The following is a 20040-nucleotide window of genomic DNA, read 5'->3' as shown; positions in this document are numbered from 1 at the left end:
TACCACTATCATCCCCTGTCCCATTACCATACTTTATATTTCCCTATGGCAGTTAACACTAAGTTGTTATATCTCATTTAAAATTTACATATCTATTATTTATTTTTTTTTGTTGTTGTCCGTCTCTCCTAAGTGGAATATAAGTTTCTAAGACCTTTTTTGGTTTCATTCATTGCTATGTTTTCAGTCTTTTGAAAAATCTCTACCACATTGGACTATTATGGAATAAAAAAGTTCACGTAATGTCAATGTAGCAAAAAAAAAAAGGGGCACTTAGCATCAATTCAGGTCTTTACTAAATGGGTGATAAATATGACTTTGTTGCCTAACACACATGCGCTCATTGGTTTATTCACTGAACAACTTCTTTTTGAGTGGTTATTCTGTGCACAGAGTAGGTGTTCATTAACTATATGTTGAATGAAGAGGTAGATAAATGAATAATGAACTTTTATGTGAGTTGGGAGGAGGAAAATGTTACTTGCAATTGGGTCAGATATCAGAAGAGGATTTATGGAAAAAGTAGCATTTAAACTAGGTCTTGAAGGATGAATTTGGTTTATTTCTGTGGGCATAGTGATAGAAGACACTCAGTATACATTTACAATATGATCTGTAGCACTCTCTAGTCTGCGGTTTCAACATCTTAGAAACATGCTGGAAGGTAAGCTCCATGAGGGCAAAGACTGTTTCTATCTAGTTCATTTTTATTTGTATAGTTTAGTATCTTCAAATATCTACTATATATTACCTTGATATATCTACTTTATATGTCTCTATATATTATTCATTACATGTTGATATATATGTATATGTATAAGAAATGAATTGATACAAATAAAAATATGGTGTTATAAAATTTAAAGAGATGAGAGTTGACAAATATGACACTAAAGATTCTAAATGAGGAGGTGAGCCAGAGTTAGGCTTGTTTTGTGATTATTCCTATGAGTTAATTGGATGGTTGTCAATGAGATTCAAATATCATTTGTCAGTTTAGAAGCCAATCTTTCATTATGGAGGAAAGTTGGAGTCATGGATTAATGTTAGTACACTTACCTCATAATCATTTTTTAAAAATTAGAATTAAAAAAAATAGTGGTCAAAAGACTCAGAAAGTTTGAATAGTTTCCCTAATGTCATGATGAGACCTTATTTGTCTTGTGAAGTTTTTAGTAGTTAAACACTGAACCATTATATCACCTGAGGGTAATTAAAAATCATATATCTTTATGACAAGAAATCTTCCATTGGGAACAACTCAGTAATATGCAATAGGCACTGGCGTTTCTTATATCTTCATCAGTCATAGATACAACACAGTATTTAAGTATTTCCTTAATGAGCAAGTCACTTAGCTAGTCTGTGGCTGAAGAGGAACTTATAGTCAGATATTATAAGTCTAAATATGGTTCTTATCTTACCTCAGATCATCAACCATGGCAAGAAAGAAAGTGTCTAGTTTTTTTCTGGAAGTATTTTTGCCTCCCCTGAGCATAGAGATATCCAGGCACGAGTTTGCAACCCCTTGCTTTGGGGCGGATGAACTTTAATGGCCATTCCAACATAGCTGCAAGGACAACTTTCCCAGTTCTAAATACTTGTTTGTTTATCAATTTACCTGGCAGAGCATGAAATGCACTGAATGTTTCATAATTTTTTTACATAATTATTCTCTTTTAGATTCTGAATTTTAAAAAAACGACATATGGCGATACTAGGTTTTACAACCATATCACTGCTAGCGTGAAATGTTTATTAACTGTGCCTGATAAATCAGTTTTCCAAATCTGGTTGGGTCAGAAAATATGGTATCGTTAATTATTTACACAACTTAATCAATGTCGTCGTGTTAGACAGTAAATTGTAGCAATAGAGGGATTGCATATCACAAAATTCTATTGATGGTCTCTCCAAGCCAATGGTATTCACAGGACTATTATAAAACACATGGGATTTTATTGTGCTTTTTCAAGATTGTAATTCTCCTAAATTCCAATCTGAGGTAGATTATCTCTGTGTATGGTTCATTTGAGTTGTGGAGGCGATGCTCAGTACAACGGGTGGGAAACCTGGATGCATTTTGAAAACCGGTGAAGGGGGTCACACAAGAGGGCTAGCATTGTATTACATGGTGACTTCAAACCCTGAGAAGCAGGCAAAGAAAGGAGAAGCCAGGTGTTCTCCATTGTCTGTCTTGGCTATTTTGGATGGCAAATCTGCGGACTGTCTACAGTTTTGCCTTTCAGATGTTTCCTCTTAGTTTTGATATTTACAGATTGATTCAGGAAGATGCAAGATACCATGACACCATATTACCTTAGACCCATTTTCAGTTTTTATCCACTTTTTCAAGAAACATTTTTAATGCATTTACTCATGCAAGTTGTAGATGTGGGCTGGGGAGATGCAAAAGTCATTATTCTTCAATGACCTTTCTATCTAGCACTTCTGAATAGTATTTCTCTGTGGTAGTTTATTTTATGTGTCAGCTTGGCTAGGCCACAGTACCTATGTATTTGGACAATACTGGTCTGACTGTTCCTGTATGGGGAATTTTGAAATGAGATTAACATTTAAATCAGTAGATACTGAGTAAAGCAGATTACCCTCATTATGTGGGTGGGCGTCATCTAATCAGTTGAAGATCTTAATAAGAAACAATTACCTTCCTGGAAGAAGGAATTCTGCTGGAAAGCTGCCTTTAGACTTCAACTGCAACTCTTCATTGTATCTTCAGCCTGCTGGCTTATTCTGTGGATATGGGACTTGTCAGCCTTCACAGTCATGTGAGCCAATTTGTTAAAAGAAATCGTTCTCTTTGTCACTACACACACACACACACACACACACACACACACACACACACACACATTCTGTTGGTTGTGTTTCTCCAAAGAGCCCTAACTAATACACTTTCTGTAGTACAAGTAGGAAACGTCACTAATGAAGTGATAACTTGTTTTAATTACTCATTTTTATTATGACTTTGATCTTTATTTTAGATAATACTCTACAAATTTACTGTGATTTGTGGTTTTCAAAGGGCTGTCACATGAATTTCCCCATTTGTAGTTTATAAAACTTGGACAGGAAATTAGGACATAACCCCATTTTGTTGATTTGAAAAGTATTTCCCAGAGAGTGTATTACTTATTTAAAATCAGCTATGAAGTGATAGCACTGTATTTAGTACTCAGATTTCCTTCTTTGCAATGTAGTGATTTTCTTATGACATGTTGCTGCATCTTTGAGTATATGAGAATGTTATGTCATTGCAGAAGCAATATATATATTAGGTTGGTGCAAAAGTAATAAAGTAATTGCGGTTTTTGCAATTATTTTTAACCTTATATAGCTATATCAGAATAATGCATACTGAAAAAAAATATCTATGGCCCTTGTTGTAAGAAAAAAACATTAGAAAGATAATCTACAGGTTACATAAGGGCACATCAGTTCAGGCTCACAGAGAGGGCTGTTCCTAATGCCCCAATGGGACAGCCTTCGCTACTTTCTTGTATTGGTTTAGGAGGGCAGGAAGGTTTTTTCCTGCCCTGTGCTTGAGCCTTATGACATCTTTTGGGAACAGAGCATCAAACACAGTAATGAATGTTTTAAGGTCCTGGAAGCCAGGAATACTAAGCGACGTTTTATTAGAAATATGCAGAGTACCAGGCTCTCTTATTATCCACACAGCTCAGCCAGGTGTTGATCCTTGGGGACAATTCCTTTAAGGCAGCCATATTTGAAAAAGTCACATACGTGTCTTGGTTTGGTGAAAATCTGACATAGGACAATAAACCAATCAAGTAAAAATAATTTAAACACCCTGAGTTGTCCTCACAGAAGTTAATTTCCACTCAAGTATCTTCCAGTTCCTATTGCCTTCTCTTGTGGTGCTTTTTGACGCCTTCCATTACAGCCCTAAACTTGGCTTTGACTATAGGTGGAACATTAGTTTCTCTAACTAAGGGATTTTACCCTGAAGCTAGTTTTTGGAAGTCTACCCCATACCAGCTCAGCAATAGCAATGATTAGTGTATGGAAACAAAATTGTGTGTAGAATAATAGGCTCACCTATTTTGTCGCAAATGGCACTATTTCATCTTTTCTTATGGCAGAATAGTATTCTATTGTGTATATATACCACATCTTTATCCAATCATCTATCGAAGGGCACTGGTTGTTTCCATGTCTTGAGATTATTATGCTAAGTGAATAAGTCACGCCGAAAAATTCAAAAACCCTATGACTTCACTGATATGTGGGATATAAAACTGAAAGCAACAAAGGAACAAGACAAACAAACGAAGAAACAAAACTCATAGACATAGACAATAGTTTAATGGTTACCACAGGGTAAGAGGGGATGGTCGTAGTTGATGAGGGTAAAAGGGATCAAATATATGGTGATGGAACGAGAACTCACTCTGGGTTGTGAACACACAATGTGATACATAGATGATGTATTACAGATTTGTACACTTGAAACCTACGTAATTTTACTAACCATTGTCATCCAATAAATTCTAATTAAAAAAAATTAGGCTCACAAGTGGAGGTTCAATTCAAAAAAGACAAAACTTTTTTTTTAATTGAAAAATCAAGGGATTGTAAAGTAGCTGAACTTTGGTATTGGCATTGATACCGGAAGTGAGTTGAACCATACTACTGGTGGTTCATAGCTGTCAGCGACTGTGCCTCATGCATCTCTGCCTCCCCACATCTCCGGCATACTGAAGGCTCGGTAAGTCATTACTTCACATATGAATGGATATTTGATGCCAATGAAGTGCTCTTGCTGTGTCATGTACTTCATTTCACACAAAGGATAAACTGGGCAATAGGCCCCTTCAAATTTAGGCTTGTAAGTCCAAATGGTTCCTGGTGATGTCCTGCTTAAAGTGGGAGCGCCTGAGATGCCTTCCCCTGGGCGTGTTCTCCATCTGTATAACTGAAAGGAATGCCCGGGTTAGGGACCACACAACTTCCATGGTTGTTTGTTGGCTGCCTCCCATGTCATCTGTATCTAAGATTATAAAGGCACTGGCATAATTAGGATTCATTTTACATTCCAGGGAAGTGGGACTTTTTTCATCTGTGATGCTAGTCGATCTCCGCCTCAAGTATTGCAGCTCTCTTGTGAGTGTACCTCAAAATGGATGAGATTTGAACACAACCTGTCACAGGCAGTTGTGGCAAGGTTATTAGATAACAAGTGAATTCTTCCATTTCTGCAGGACATTTGCTGAAGTGGGAAGTACTAGGAGACAGAAGACCTAGATTCTTATTGTAGAAGCTATGTGGGGTTTCTGTGATGATTTGTTTCTCTGACCTTAATTTCCTTTTCTATGGTTGGTTTAAGTACTCTTTCTAGTTACCTCCCACTAAATGACCTCAAAGTTTGTTGAAGGGTTTTCCAGATGAGTGTTAATTCCAGGTGTTAAAATGTGAGTTAGTAAAATTGTCTTGAGAGATTATGTTTTGGCGCCAACCAAACCTTCACAGGCACTGTCTCTACTACATACAATGTGTGTTGCCACGCAGCAGTCTACCTGTCTGTCTCCTTGTACCTGCTCCTAAAGCAAGGAGAGTCTGTGAGATGGGTCCTTTCAGGGACTTTGCTTCACCTTTATGCTTGCACCTTATGTCTCCCTGTTTGGCCACAGAAAGATGGCTCGCCAGCCAATGACGAGTAAGATTCCCACGGTGGAGGGGACAACTCAAGCCATGCATAGTCGAGTGAGGACCAACAGGAGAACCCACGGGGTTCATAGAGGTGGGCACAGCCCCCTACGTTCCCTTCCCCCGGCTAAGGAGAGCCTCTGCCCCTGTGGCTGCATTCCTTCCCACAACCTGCAAGGGAAGTGATTCAATGATGTGCTCTCCATCTATTCATATGCATAAAGGTTTTGTCCCTTGGGGAAGTACATACATCCTGACACTTATGGTTCAGCTGCCTGCAGGCAAGGGTGATTGGCTTGAATCAGTTTCCTATTATGATGTATAGGATTCACAGATCTTGAGATTGACAAGCTTTATCCCCACCTAACTAATCAAAGCTAATGCATTGGCCCCATTTGGCACCCACCCCAGTCCTTGAGGCTGCAGGTCCCTTGGCCCCACTTCACTCTATTCATGCCTAGTGTCTTTTCTTAACCCTGTGTCGCCCTCCTCGCTTCCCACAACACTCGTTGCACTGGACACAACAAATGTTTATGTTTTAGTATTTTGCTAACTTATCTGTAAAATCAGCAAAATAATAGTTCCTTCCTTATAATGTTATTGTGACAATTAAATTATGTATTGCATTTGTAATGATTAGCAAATAGCCAGGCTCAAGATAACACTGAATAAATATTGCATATTAGGAGTGAGAGAGAGATATTATTACTAAATTTTCAATGTCAACTGACATTTTAACCTTCACAGTGAGAAATCAAATGAAACGAAAATAATTTATTCCAAGTCTTATACTGCAGGAGACTATCACTGACTACCATACAAGGTATGAATGCAGAAAAGTCAATTTTCTATTTCCAAGCATATAGAATACTTTAAGCTGATTTTTCTTCGGACCAAAAAACATGCTCTTTGCTGAGGGGTGCCAGAGCAAGCTTACATTTGTAAAGTCTTTTTTTAATCTTAAAAAGATCATAAATCCACATAATTATACCAGTGGAAGAATTATCTACATGTTTGTGTAAATGTATTTGTCAGTGTGTTTATCAGTTATATTTTAAATATTTTTTTTTCAAATGATCAACGTTCCCAAGTTTGAAAAAAACAAAACAAAACAAAACAAAAAACCCCAAAAGAAATGAAATATCTCTCGTTCCTGGCCTCATTTACCAATTTCTCTGCAATCCCTTCAAACTTCCTCCATAAAATGTAGCTACTTTTAGTAGTTTCTTGTGTATATTTCCAGAGTTTCCTTATGCAACCTTAATTTTTCCCTTTTGTTTTCATGAAAGGTAGCTTTTTTATGCCTTTGCGTCTTTATGCATCTTGCATTTTTACTTAACTTTATGTATATCCTGTAAACATTTCGACATAGTGGGGCAGATTGTATTTTTCAAAAGTGGCAGCAACACTAGCTTCTCACCCTACCTGCTCTTGTTCCAATGTGACTTTGACCATCTTCTTAAGAGATGATTCAATTGCCCTTTCCTTGAATCTGAATGATATTGTGACCATGGAGGAAGTGATATTATGTGATGAGGGTAGGACAAATCAGGCAATACAGGTTCCTCTGGCTTTCTTTTTAGGGTACTGCTCTAGGATGCTGTAAGGAAGCCAAAGCAATCACAGGGAGAGGCCATGTGTAGAGGCTGCAGCTTCAGCCTCAGGTGAGGTTCTAAACTCCCGCATTCAGTACCATACCTGTGAGTGAGCAGACCTTTCCTGTATTTCAGTCTCCAGCAGTGGAGTCAACACCAAGGCTTCAAGTCTTCCCAGTTGAGGCCCCATAAAGGGTGAAAAAGAAATAAGCTGCTTCTACTGTGCCCTTTCTGAATTATTGACCTAAAAATCCATGAACGTAATAAAATCATTGTTTTGCATCACTAAGTTTGGGATAGTGTGTTACATGGCAGTTGTAACTAGAAGGGGATGTCTGCATCCTTTTTTGGAACTTTGTAGTATTCTATTGTAGAGCTATACCATATTTAACTACATCCCCATAGATGAGAACTTGGGTGGATACAATTTTTGGCTTTTGGGAAAAATCCTCTAATAAATAACCTTGCAAATATTTATATAAGCGCAGGCATACTTATGAATAAATTTTCTGAAGTGGGATTTCTGAGACAAGGGTAAATGAATTTGGAACATTAATTGACATTTCCCAGTTGGCTCTTGTAGGGGTTGTATGCATTTACATTCAGACCTGCAGTATCTAAGAGGGCTCTCTCAATACAGTCTTAGTAAAGTATGTTGTGGAACTTTCAGTTTTTTGCTATTCTAATGAGTGAAAAACGGTATTTTGTGATTACAGTTTGCATTTCTTTTACCATGTGTAAATTTGAACAAATTTCTATATGAACATACTTTTATGTAAACTATCTTTTTAGATCCTATTTCAATATAAAGGTTCTCATATATATTAAGTAAATTAGTCCTGTTTCTACAAAATTATTTGCAGATATTTTTCTTGTCATTTTCTTTTGACTTTTTTTTTACAATATTTTATGTGATGTTGAAGATTTTGATTTTTATATAATTGAAGTTATCGTATGGAACCACAAGAGACCCTGAACAGGCAAAACAATCTTGAACAAGAAAAAGAGGGTTGGAGGCACTACACTTATTGATTTCAAAATATATTACAAAGCTATCATTATCAAAACAGTGTGGCACTAGCCTATGAGTAAAAACAGACATATAGACAAATGGAACACAATAGAGAGCCCAGAAATAAATCCATGCATTTATAGTCTACTAATCTTCAACAAAGGTGCCAAGGAAATACAATGGGATAGGATATTCTCTTCAATAAATAGTATTGGGAAATCTGGATACTCATATATGAGTACAAGAGAATGAAATTGGACCTTTATCTCACACTCATACAAAAATCATCTCAAAATGAACTGAAGACTTAAATACAAGAAATGAAATGATAAAGTTGCTAGAAAAAAGTCATAAGGAAAATATATCTTGATACTGGTCTGAGCAATTGATGATTTTAGGTATGAGCCCAAAAGTAAGGTAACAAAAGCAAATGTAGAAAGTGGGATTGAATCTAACTAAAAAACTTCTACATAGCAAAGGAAACAATCAACAGGGTGAAGAAACAACCTATGAAATGGGAGATAATATTTGCAAACCATACATTTGAAAAGGACTTAATATCTAAAATATAAAAAATTCAAACAACTCTATAGCAAAACAAAACAAAAAAGAACAAAAAGCAAAACAACAACAACAAAAAACACACCAAATAACCCAATTATAAAATGGTCAAAACCTAAATAGACAATTTTTCACAGAAGATATACAGGTGGCTAATAGGTATATGAAAAGGTGTTCACATCACTAATTATTGGTGAAATGCAAATAAAAACCACAATGATATATAACCTTACACATGTTAGAATTGCTATTATCAAAAAGGCAAAATAGAATAAGTGTTGGCAAGGATGTGGAAAAGGGAACTCTTGTACACTCTTGGCAAGAATGTAAATTGATACAGGCATATTGAATATAGTATGAAAGGTCCTCAAAAAATTATACACATTTTAAGAAAGGAAAACACTGTATTAAATTTGTAATACTTAATATATACCAATAACAAAAGATGAATACAAGTCACATTTGACTTCTGCAATTACAAGAGGTGCTCAAAGTGGTTACCATCAGCATAATTTTAATACAGTGTTTTCCGGTCTTAAAATGTGTATACATTTTTTTTTGGCACCCCCTGTATATATCTAAAGGAAACTATATTAGCATCTCAAAAAGACATCTGCACTACAATGTTCATTGCAACTATCACAATGTCCAAGATATGGAAACAACCTAAGTGTCCATTGACAGATGAATAAATAAAGACTATATATATATATATATATATATATATATATATATATATATATATATATGTAATGACATATGATTCAGTCATAGAAAAAAGAAAAAGAAGGAAATCCTACCATTTTTGACAACATGGATGAACCGGGAGGACAGAATGCTAGGTGAAATAAGTCAGACACAGAAAGACAAATACCACGTAATCCAAATTACATGTGGAATCAAAATATCAGAGTAGAATGGTGTTTGCCAAGGACTGACGGATAGAGGAAATAGGGAGCTGTTTCAAAGGGTACTGACTTTCAATTGTGTAGGATGAATAAGTTCTGGAGATGTAATGTATAGCATGGAGACTATAGTTAAGAATACTGTATTGTATATACAGTGCTTGATATTTGCTAAGAAATTAGATCTTAAGTGTTCTCACTACACACCCACCCCCACACACACACACAGTAACCATCTGAGATGATGGATATGTTAATTACCTTGATTGTGGTGAATCATCTCACAATGCATACAGATATTAGAACATCACAATTTGCACCTTAAATTTATTTTAAAAAAATAGTTGTTAATTATACCTCAACCTGGAAAAAGTATAAGTTAAATAAAGAATGAATGTGGAATTTGATGAGTTTTTTAAAACTTGCTTTTAGATAATCATATGATATGTTTTGTCCAATGAACTCTTAGTAATATACTGGATTTTAGCTTTGACTCATCCCTTCTTTTTTTGCAATTTTGTTGAGTTTTGGTTTCATTGTTTTAATGGCTTTGTAAACGAATTTGAACGTTTTCTGTATTCCATTGCTGTCATCTTCTTAATGGTTTGCCTAAAATAGTGTGCAATTTCTGTCCCAAAGATCCCAAAGGTCACTATGAAACTTTGAGAGATTAAGGTATACTGGAACTGCAACACCTGACACATGAAATTCCATTACATTCTTGTATCTAGTGTTCAGCTGTTGTTGAGCCTGATATAAATTAGGTATTTTATTCTTCGTGGGTGTTACTCTGTTTCTCTGGAAACTTCTAGAATATTTCCTTTCTTCAATATTCTTCCAATTTTCTTTCTTTATATTTTTACCTTTAATTCTGATAAATTGTCACTGATGTTTTTAGAAATTACTTCTACATTTTCTTTATTTTTTCATTCCCAGACATCTATTGTGTATATGCTAAATTTTCTTTTAAAGTTTTAAATCATTTTGTCATTCTTCATGACTTTTGAGAGAGTTTCTTTGTTAGATCTTCCAGGAAGCAATTTTGTTATCCTAGTCTACATATATAGTTATATTTCTTGTCTATTAAATTCTTTATATTTTTGAACCCATGTTTCTATTCATCCTGCTCTGAGTTACTGATATCCTCATTGATCTCTTTCAATGTATTTTAAAATGCTTATTTAAAAAATTTAAACTATCTGGTCCAGTATTTGTGCCTCACCAAGCATGGGTTGTTCATTCTGTACTCTATCTTCTTATAAATTGTAGTTGTGCCTCTCCGTAACTGGTTATTCTTGCTTGGGAGCCCATTTTATCCTAAGAATGTCAGTTATCTTTGTTGGTATTGGATAAATAAGAGGACAAATAGTGCATGCCAGTATAGTCTGGGCTTAACTATCCCCATGTAGTATTCTCATTAAAGAGACAACTCTGCCTCTTAGAAATTTCTCTTATCTTTGCCCTGGGTACCGATATTTTGTAGGAACTTTACTCCCTTTGTTGTATTTGTCATTTTGGTTAATTGATAAAATATCTACTTAAAAAATCAACACCATTCCCACAATATCAGGAGTAACTTCCAGAAAAAAACAAACAAAAGAAACACATTTTCTTCATTGTGTGTCTGGTGATTTCAACATTGTCATGCACATGATAGGTGCTCAACAAATGTTTGTTGAATGAATAAAAGAGTGATCTGTAAGTTCAACTCGATTGCCATAAAATTTCCAATATAATTTTTAAGAGGGATTTTTCAAAGTCATTCTAACATTTATCTGGAATTATAAAGGCTAATCATTGCTATGGCCACACTGAAAATAGAATGAGAGAGAAATTGTCTTGCCGTGGAATAGAGATGAAGAATAGGGCACCCAGAAACATCTTCATGAATATAAAGATACTTTAGATACTCTAGTGTTTTTGGATTTCTCTTACTTGGATTTCTCTTTCTATTAGGTATGCATTTTATAAATGTGTTCATTGGGGTTTTTGTTTCCACTTCTTTTTTTCTAATTTGAAGGAGTTCATCGGCATATTATAAACGAGGCTCTTGTCAGTTTTAAACATGGAAAACATCTTCCAGTCTGTCACCTTCCTGTTCACTATGTCAAAATGGTATGCTAAGGGTAACTCCAAGAGACTAGAGAGAATGCTGCAATTTTCTAGGCAAAGATTTTGCTTGAAAATGTGAAGAAGGACATGACTAGAATAAAGTACTACTAATTATATAGCTGAAGGCAAAATGCTCATGAAATTTTAGGATGAACCTTGAGACTTCAAAGACATTTTGTGCAGTAGCAGGTCCTGAAAGGCTATATCCCTGGACTTTATTAAGGTGTTCTGTCATTCTCCCTTACCTGGAGGGAGTCCTTGAGGAGGATAGTTAAGAATCTGAGAATAAAGTCTCAAATCCTTTGCCTAGCCCAGCAGGACTTTTCAGGTCCCCCCAGCTCTCTTTTTCATCTACTTCTGTTCCCTCACAAGACCTTCTATGTCCGCCATACTAATTTATTAAAATTTATTAAATACATTCTGGCTCACTTATTCACTGAAATAGTTTTCCAGATTGCTTTTTCTTATTGTGTAATGAATGAAGCTGATAGTGAATTTCTTCTTGTCATACCTCGAACCACTGCCCAAACTGATTTTCAACTCTGTATTTCACTGAAAACTACGTGTGTGTGTGCGTGTGTGTGTGTGTGTGTGTGTGTGTGTGTTTTCCGTGATGGGTTGAACTTATGCCTCCCCACATTCACATGATGAAGTCCTAATTCCCAGGACTTTAGGATGTGACCTTTTTTAAAAATAGGCTGGATGCAGGTATAATTGGTTCAGATGAGCTTTTTAGGATGGGTGCTAATCCTCTGTGACCAATGTCTTTATAAAAAGGGAAAATTTGGACTCAGAGATAAGCTCAAAAAGAACACTGTGTCAGGAGACTCATGGGGAAGGTGTCCATCTAAAAGCCAAGGAAAGAGGCCTGGAACAGATCTTTCTCTCACGGTTCTCAGAAGGAAACAACCCTGCTGATAACCTTGATTTCAAACTTCCAGCTTCCAGAACTGTGAGACAATATATTTCCCTTGTTTAAGCCACACAGTCGGTGGTACAATGTTACAGCAGCCCTAGCCAAGTTTGTACTACCGTCCCTCAAATTAGCAATTAGTTGTTTTTGAGAGCCATTCTGGTAAAGACATTGAGGTTTTTGGTTTAATGGTTTTTACTTTGTTTTAAAATGACATACATCTTAAATATAGTTACTTGGTATGTAACAGTAAGTAGAACATCACAAGACACATTTAGATGTGGGTGCCAGGGTTATATTTAGTTTTACTTATCAGCTAAAGAACCATTTCCTACAGAGAAGCCTCATCAAATAATTAAAATTTAAGTCTAATAAAAAATGACAATTATAGATTAATAGATGTCTTGGATATGCCGGGTCAGTTACAGGTAGTGGAAGCTGTTAATTTTAAGACCACATGCTAAGAGTCCGCTTGTAATAATTTTGTGATGGACCAGAAATGAACCAATGTGAGAAAGAATGACAAATAGTGGAGAAAAATTACGGAGTGGATGCGACCCATAGTTCATTCATTCATTTAGTAAACACCAATTATATCAGGTGCCATGTGATGATTCAGGGATATAAAGAAAAGGATGATATAACACAGTGAGAGAAGAGCTATGAGAACAGGAAGAAGGAGCACCTCTGTGTAGAGGAGGTGGAATGGAAGGAAAGGGAAGTTTTGAGTTAAGGACTGAGTGGCCCGGGAGGGTGGGGGAGGGGAGGACTTCTTTTCCAGGCAAAACAAACAGTACATTCAAATGGATACAGGCAAAAAACAGTAGGAGATGGTGCTGGAGAGGTAGAATGGTACAAGATTGGTAGGGTCTTGAATGCCATGCTAAGGACTTTGGACTTTGCTTTTCAGTCAATGCTACACCATAAAAAAACCCTGGTAGTAGTGTTACAAGTAGTCCAGGGTGAATACAGTAGGCCTGCTGCTATAGGAGAGTCCAGTGTTTTTTTCTTGACCTTTCTCCAGATGTTCAAATGGAAAATCGCCTACTCCTTTCATACCTAAAACTGTCCATAGTATCTTGAATTGATGAGAAGCAGAGGTCATTTCTTTATTCCATACACGTTCATTGAGATTTCAGGATGCCCAGAATAGTGCCCCAGGCTTTAGGGTAGAGTAAGGGTGATGACTTAGATACTTTGTCTTTTAAAAGTTACAATGGACGGGTGCTCTAAAGCCTACCTTTAGATGAAAAATACAAAAATACTATGCTCAGTGTCTAAGAGAAGTTTTTCTAAGGAAATAAAGGGTCAGGCAAAAGGTAAGAGTGAGCTTTCAGAGGGAATTTACTTCCAGATGAGAAGAGACAAACACTATAAATCATATATATATAAATATATATATATATATATTTATATATATACACACATATATGTATATATTTATATTTATATATAAATATATATTTATATATGATTTATTTATGTATTGATATATTTATGTATTGATTGATTGTGTTTGACACTGTCCTGTAATATTCACGATATTCTTTGAGATAGGGATGTTTATCTCTATTTTACAGTTGAGTAAACCTGGATCTTGTCTTAACTTAGCAATAAATAGATGAACTTGGGTCTATTTATTGAGTTTATGCTATTAACCATTCAAGTATACTCTCCCCATCCATCTCATAGAAAATATGCCAATTCCAAAGACCAGTTACAACTCTCCCTGTCACAAGTCATTAGACCCTGCAGCCCAAACCCCATATTTCAGGCAAGTCCTAATACCTGTACTTTGAAACCATGGGATAAATGTGTGTAATTCAAATCTTTCAGCTGTAAGCTATACCCTAGGTTAATATCCTATTTTCACAGGAGCACCGAAATAAAATATTTTTGCTCTAGAAACAGAATGTAAATCCCGTGTACTTAGGGTCGTGACTTTAAATGTCCTTTTCTGAGTCCTCTGTTCTTGTCCGCCCAGTTGATCTAAAGATCTTGTGGCTACCCCCAGGCCACTAAAGGTCAAGCTGGTGTGGAACCTGGTTGCATGTTGGAGACTGCAAAACGCTTCTTTGCCTAGGTCTGGGCCAGCTACTTAATCTGCTGGGCCCAGAGCAAAAAAACCCAAAAGGGCTTTTGCTCAAAAAGCAGGAAAAAAGTGCCATTACAGGTACTAAAATGAAAAGCTTTTTCCTTCCTTTGATGGTCTCTATTTTCCTTGACTTGTCATAGGGTCTTCTACTTACTATACAATTTTCATCCTAAGTATGGGAAATTAAATTTTAAATAGTTAGCATGAATTTTACCATTCATCTTCATATTGCCCAATGCCAGTTTTAAATGCAAATCTAAAAGCATTTAGTCATTATGTGGTATCACCAAAATCACACAATTCATATTTCTCAGGACCTGCATATATCCTGCGTGAGAGGAAATAGGTACACAAAGAGGACTCATTATTTATTTATTTTTTTAATTTCACTTGACACATGAGCATCTACCAACATTGTCTACCTTTAGCGTATTGGTGAGTCAGGACTGAAAGGTAAGAAAGGATATGATAGGTTTCCTTGGGCACTGTGTCTTTGAACATCATCGTCTTCTTTCTGAGTGTGCAGCAAATTCTGTTCTAGCGGAAAACACAGCCTCTTGGGGCTATCAGGGCCCCTGCTTAGTTAGTTGTAGATGGAACATGCTTATTTTATACTTGCGTTGAGTCTGGCTGAACTCCCATGAATCCTGAATTCACTGGAGTCCTGTGTTCCCGGGGCACCTCCAATGTCCTGTGCAAACAGGAAGTAAAGGAACAGAGCAGACATGCATTCTGCACATTGCACTTATCTCCTTTGCTCACAATCACGCTTCCTTGTCCCACATTGCACTTATCTCCTTTGCTCACAATCACGCTTCCTTGTCTTACTACACATAAGATCAAAGATAAATTATGAAGAATTTCAAGAAAGGGACAGCAGAACATTAAACCAAACACAGATCCCTTTTGAATGTGGGCCCCTGTGTGACTGCACAGGTTGCACCCCCATGAAACCAGCTCTGCTCGGCCCAACTTCAAGGATTCCCACTTTGAACTTCATCCAATGATAATGGCATTGTACCTGATGAGAAAGAAAAAAACACTGTGGTGACAAAATGCTCAGGGATGAAAACTCTAGACCTGCCAATAAACAATGTCATGAGCTCCATCACTGAGTTGAATACTTCTTGTACATTTCTCTTTTTCTAAGTAGTTACTATTGATTCACTTTTTTGGATTTGAAATGTAGTGGTCCATGTATTATCTTATTATCTTATTTTCTTAAAGACTCTACATGAAATGTGATTTTCTGGTCTTATCATAAATTTTATATATATATTTTTTCTTTTTAATTCTCATGAGAGGGGAGGCAATGTAAGGTGCTGGTAATTGCTCTGTAGTGACATTCAGAGGTTCTGTGTTCTGGTTCCAGCTTTGCCATCACTGAGCATGACACTAGCTGTCTGAGTGCCAATATTCTCATCTGTAAAATGGGGATAATACTGACAACCTGATAGGGCTAACTGTAGGAAGCAAATAATGGATGATATATGCACGTAACAGGTGGTAATAAATGGAGTTTCTCATTCCCACTTTGGAGATTTGTTGATTCTGTGCTGTAAGAACACTAGATCAATAGAATACCCTCTTCTGAGAAAAATCTGGAAGGAGGGCTAAAGGCTTCTGCCAGTTGGCCCACAGCTTCGGTTCCAAGGATAGTTGCAGGCTGACTGTTCAGAGAGATTAAGTCTCTTGATATTCATGAGGTTTTATAATCTTAGTGAATTATTAAAGTTTTTGAAATTGTATTTTTGGTATCATCAATTATTTAATTATGGAATTGCCCATATGGGAGGAAATGAACTGTTGTGTGCATAAATTGTAACTTCGGACTTCTGTTATAACCTAGGGCTAAAGTTGTCTATGTATATATTTATATATATATATATATATATATATATATATATATATATATATCATATACATATGGTATAGATACATATGTATCATATATACATACATATATGTATATATGTATATCTATGATATAGATACATGTAGAGGAATTTTATTCAATTTTCTCCATGGTTTTGCATGCAAATAAATCCATTTCTCATTTCCTGGAAGACTAAGGAAACCAGCAAATGTTGGCTCATCTGCTGCTTAGATCCCCTGTTCCCCTCCACCAAACTGGTAGAGTGTTTATTTGTGCTTAGTTTTCTTTTTATTCTGTAGACCCGCAATTGTCGCAATCCCTGACGCATGACTATATGGGTCTATAAGAATGTATTCTTGGCTGGGGAAATGATTGCACGGTCCATTTTACACTTGGCATCACACAGAAGTAAGCACAACTCCAAAGACAGGAGGAAGAGGGGCGAAGAGGAAGGAATCAGAGAGAGACTTGAAAGGCCCTTGGCTTTTAAGGCAGCACTACACAAGCTGGCTGCTTTATCAGAGCCTGACGCTGGGGGCTGAGAGCCAGACAGAAGTTCCACACACAGAGAACTTCAAAGTATCTGGACTGGCCTGGGGATGTGTCAACATAGATCGAAGAGTCTTCTTGGTCCTACCTTTTCCTCCCCTAAGTATTCTCCCTCTGAAAAGTGTGGCTGGTTTCTAACCATGCTCCACGTCTGCCCTGACAATAATATTTCTTAAACCCCTAGCCATTTTCCACTCCTAGGCTTAGGAAAGCATAACGGAATATTTTAAAAGGGTGTAGTAATTCATAGAGCAACTTAATGTTTTCTTCCTCTTTAACTCCAACTCCCTCATAGGAATTTGTCTTTCCTGACTTTGAATGAAAATATGGGAAGTTTTCATAGTTTCTCTAGTTTCTCCATATAGTAAATTAAAAAAAGGAAACAAAAAAGATCTGGATCATAGCTGGTCAGTCACAAGATCAGTAATTAAAGTGTATACTCCAGGTACAGGTGGGTTGAAACAGTGAGAGGCTTTGGCAGTCATGGCTCCCAACGTGCTCGCGGCTGAACCAGCCCAGGGTGTCCTAAAGGCATCAGTCCATGCTGCTGGGGCCTTTTGGGATTGGCAAGGGTACCCACGCACCCACATTGGCCCAAAACGTCTGTGTCTGCCATTTGGCTACTGCGACATGCTGAGGGCCATGGTGGCTTCTGGCTCAGAGCTGGGAAAAATGCTGAAGGCAACTGTGGATGCCAGGAAACTGGTGATCGATGAAATGGTAGTGGAGTGCATTGGGAAGAATTTGGACACCTGTCCATACAAAAATAGTTTTCCTCTAGATGGCTTCCCTCAGACTGTGAGGCAGGCAGAAATGCTTGGTGACCTCATGGAGAAGAGGAAAGAGAAGCTTGATTCTGTGATTGAATTCCACATCCCAGACTCTGCTGATCTGGAGAAGCACAGAAAGGCTGATTCACTCCATGCGTGGCCGTTTCTGCCACGAGGAGTTCAACCCCCGCACAGGAGCCCACGAAAGATGACATCACTGGAGTACCTTTCATTCACTGATCAAGTGATAATAAAAAGGCCTTGAAAATCTTCATGGAGGCTGACCGCACTCCAACTATCTGGCTGGTGGAGTACTACAGATAATAGGGGATCCATTCTGCCATCAACGCGTCCCAGACCCCTAATGTCATGTTTGTGACATCCCAGCAGCCTTCTCCAAAGCTACATTCTAGTAACAGGCCAGGTGAGATCCACCATTGCTCATCACTGCCCCCCCCACCCCACACAACACCCCACCCACCTCCTCCCCCGCCATTCTGCTCTTAGGTGCTGGGCAGAGGGGAGGGGTGGAGAGTGAAGAGTAGTGAGGAGCTCAAGAAAAATATCGGAAGAGCAGCAGTTTTGTAGTGAGGCAATTTCTTTCACGTATAGTAAGAGTCTTAATTATAAGTAATTAATTTTTAAAAAATAGAGAGTATAAATATAAATAAAGAGACACAGTACTATTTCTAAGAAATCAAGTTTTTATTTACTCTGGACTTGTGACAATATTTTTTAAAGCCCATGCCCTAAATCCTCAGTATTTGTCTCCAAACCTCATGGGTTTGCCAGCCCAGGAATGCAGGAAATCACACTGTTATCCTGTCTGTCCTATAGGTTGGGATAGAGAGGGATTAACTACAGACTCTGTTTCCCCTCACCTTGAGATGAAAATATCATCTCCAAATTTGAAAGAGACATGGGGTGTGCTCATGGGGGTAGTGGCTCAGCAAATCAAGTTTACAGGAGTCATGGGGAGGGTGGGCAAGCTGAAAAAACTCACTTCTTAGGAAGGAGTGAAGTATCTCCTTCAGTTGACCACTTAAGTTAAAGCTGACTTCTTGGGTAGAAACTCTAATGACCTCAGGCTCCATCCTGGTCCTTGGCACATATTATTTTGCTGTTGGCTGTTGGGGTTTGACCCTATTTCAACATCCTGTTACATTAGAATGGGGAAAATGAAGGCAGGGATGTAGCATGGTGATTCAAAGCAAAGGCTTTGTGATTCAACTCCTGGTTCTGCAATATCGGTGTGACTGAGAAACTTGCTTAACCTCTCTGAACCTCAATTTCTTTATCTGTAAAGTAGAATGGTGACACCAGAGGCTTTTTATGAGAGCAAAATGATTAAAATAGCTAACACATAGGCACTCAACCAGCATGTGATATTACATCTGACATACAATTTCTCACTAATGATGTGGTCCTGCATTGAGCGTATGCTTTGAGAGGAAGCAGGTGGTTCAGTTGACTCACCTTTACATGCTCTGGAACAATTATGAAACCAGTTTTCCAAAACACTGCAGCCAGACATTTAAGAAGAGTTCCTTATTTGATGGGCAATATTTGTATTAAGTTGGTGCAAATTTAACTGCGGTTTAAAAGGTTTAAAAATAATTGCAAAAACCGCAAGTACTTTTGCAGCAACCTAATAATTTCCAAACTGCGTTCACATGTGTTTTCCTTGTGTCATCTTCAAGATACACCTGCAGACAAAAAAAGGGCTATTCTATTCCTTTCTTTACAGATGAGGTGTTTGAGTTGTAGCAGGGACAAAGGTTGTAATGACAGCACTGGACTCAGAACCAGGTCATCTGACATCCCAGTGCTTTTCAGGCTGCATTGGCTATCCTTCTCTGGCATAACAGCATCTGTTAAATGAGCTCTGCACTGAGGTGAAAGGGATGTTATTCCCTGCGGTGACCGTTGAGAGGGAGGCTTTACGAAGAGGGAACAGTTTCTTG

The 20040-nt window shown here is 37.3% G+C and overlaps 1 pseudogene across 1 annotated transcript; it reads left to right on the top strand.

Annotated features, from left to right (window-relative positions):
• The first annotated feature begins 17789 nt into the window (after positions 1-17789).
• On the top strand, positions 17790-18489 carry LOC308506017 (adenylate kinase 2, mitochondrial-like; annotated as a pseudogene). Its single transcript has one exon. The product of its transcript is annotated as an adenylate kinase 2, mitochondrial-like (transcript).
• Positions 18490-20040: the final 1551 nt, after the last annotated feature.

Source organism: Rhinolophus hipposideros, assembly GCF_964194185.1.
Source record: "Rhinolophus hipposideros genome assembly, chromosome: 12".
Classification (NCBI taxonomy): domain Eukaryota; kingdom Metazoa; phylum Chordata; class Mammalia; order Chiroptera; family Rhinolophidae; genus Rhinolophus; species Rhinolophus hipposideros.
Note: the sequence above shows the minus strand (reverse complement) of the source record. Positions and strands in the feature narration are given on the sequence as shown.